Below are 2,660 nucleotides of genomic sequence, written 5' to 3' on the forward strand. Positions count from 1 at the left end.
CCCCCCCCCCCCCCCCCCCCCCGCTCCAGGGCAGCATGCTCCACCTCTAACCTCTGCAGGCCCCCTCCCAGCTCAGGGGACCAGGAAGTCCCCACAGGCAGGCAGGACCCTCCATACATCGGCCCAAGACCCCCATCTTCAGCTGAGTCCCGACAGAGACCACCCTTCCGAGCTTTTGGAGGCCAAAGGTAACTCTCCAATTTGCTTCTGACTGCAAGGCCTTCTGGCCCCAAGGTCCTCCTCCTGTCTCACTCAGGGGTCCCTAAAGCACACCCAGGGGAAGAATCTGGCAGGGGGAGGGGCGCTTCAGGCAGGAAGAGCGTGCTTGGGGACCCTGGAGACTTGGTTCGAGAGGTGCAAGCTGGGAGGAGCCTGGGATGGGAGCACACAGGAGCCTGTGCTAAGGGTGTGGCTGTCATCCTGGGGATCACAGGGGGTCCTGGGGGTCACGGGGAACAAGGAACCTGGGGTCATCCTGGGGGTCTGGGGAGCAGGGCTCTTTGGAGGCAGGAGGGTCCCCAGCTGCTGTGGCCTGGGGGCAGTTTTGGGGCCAGGGCTCCAGAGCCCTGCTGTTCCAAGTTCCAAGAGTATTTCCTCAGCAGAGGAACAAAAGACCACAGCTCTCAGGCTGTGGAGGGGAAAGCACGCAGGATATCTGCAGCTATAAAGGCTCCAAAGTGGAAAAACGTGTTGTTTTCCCTGAAAGCAGCTTGGACAGAAACAATGGCGGTTTTGTTTCAAGGAGCGTCTGAGAAATCTGGCTGTTTACTTGCCCTGGCTGGCTTCCTGGTGGGAGAGGGCCCGGTGCGGGGCAGGGGGGTGGGGGACCGAGACGCCGGACAGGGGTCCCCGTGTCCCGCCGCGCCCCACGCCTCTGCAGCGGCCCCCCCTGCGGAGGCTCAGAATTCCCTCTGCGTCAGCCTGCGGGCGGCCACGAGGCCCGAACCAAACAGCTTCATTCCCAAGACTTTCTTCTGCTCTGCGGGCATGATGTTTTCTTTCTTTTTAAGTTTGCCTAAAGAGGAAGAAACAAGCACGCCATTCTCTGGTCCTTCGAAGGGGTGAGTTGAGTTGGGTGGTGAAGGAAAGGCTCCATCATCCCAGAGGGCAAGCGCTCCTGGAACCTGGACGCGGTGGGCGCGTGCTCTCGGCCTGCATCTCTGCTCCCCGCCATCACTGTTAACCCAAACTCTTCCAACTCCAAGTTCCTAAGACAAGCAGAGGGCTCCTGCCAAATGCTACAGTGCTTAGCATCCCCCAAGCTAGCTCTACGCCTGAGGAAGTCTGCCCTTCCACATGACCGAAGTTTCAAGCCCAGAACCTCAAATGAACTCGGACCCCTTCTGCGCTGGGCCTCCTCCAGCCAATGGCTCCGGGGCCTTGGCTGTGAAAGCTGATGGTGATGAAGTCCGGAGCCCCCAGGCAGCGAGGGGCGGCGGTCTGCCCTGCTGAGCTGTGCTGTCGTGGAAGCCATCCCTCCCCTGCCAGGAAACCTTCCTTGAACAAAATAATTAAACATCATCCACGTCCCGGTCTTGAACACCTTCCTCTGTGACCTAATAATTCAGATCTTGATGATGTTCCCCCAAACGTAAAACCCAGTATCTGTTCCTGAATACACCAACACACATGCAATCTTTGTCTCTTGTGTGTCCCCCCACAAATTTGCCAACATCCATCTCCATTGGTCTGTACTAGGTTCTCTGGAAATAACCTCTGGTTGGGGCGACTGCATATCTAGTCATTCTCGGAGTTGCCTGTGTTCCATGGAGGGCCCCAGTGCCCTGGTGTCATCTGAGGACAGTGATCAGAGAGTGCACGCTGAGATGGAAATTCCTGGGCCATCCGTCTATTATCCTGGACTCAAGGAAGCGGCTCTAGAGCCTTCCCTGGCATCTTACACAATGCTCCGTTTCCATAAAGCCATGCCCAGCCGAGCCCTGTGGTTTGGGATGCCTTTCCTGATCAGCTGGGGGACTCTGTCCGTTATGTAACCGCTCCCAACCTTATCTGCTACAGAAACGGCACTTCTTTATGGCACTGTGGACAATAACCAGGAGAACACAAGGGAGGCATGCAGACAATGCTGGGTGCACAAGGAGTGTCGTCAGGTGGTATTTAATTATCGTCGTTACTGCATTCCTTCCCCTTAGGACTGCACCTGGTTTCACACCATATTCTCAGTGTTTGGATGCGCAGTTGCTGCTTGGTAAGTATTTGAAGAATGAATGAGACAACATGGACACCCGGCACTTTGGCAAGAGCCACCCACAACTCAGCTGTGAATGACAACTTGTCTCGGATTGCTTGGGGCTGATGTTCCAGTGTGGGGCTTCTCTCCGCTACCAGTCCCTAACAACCTGAGAACAGGGCCCATATCTTATGTGACTATGTCTCAAGGAGCTGATGCAGAATTCTGCACTGAAACTACAAAACGCTATTGAAAGAAATTAAAGAGAACCTAAATAAATGGAAAGATATACCATGTTCATGGATTCCAACGCGCAATGCCATCATGATGTCAATCGTCCCCCAAATTTATCAAAGCAGCCCAATCAAAATCCTGGATGACTTTTTTGGGGGGAAATTGATAAGGTGTTCCTAATAGTTATATGGAAATGCAAAGGACCTAGAATAGCCGAAGGGTCTTACAAAAGAAC

The sequence above is a fragment of the Ursus maritimus genome, unplaced genomic scaffold (assembly GCF_017311325.1).
Source record: "Ursus maritimus isolate PB19 unplaced genomic scaffold, ASM1731132v1 scaffold_19, whole genome shotgun sequence".
NCBI lineage: Eukaryota > Metazoa > Chordata > Mammalia > Carnivora > Ursidae > Ursus > Ursus maritimus.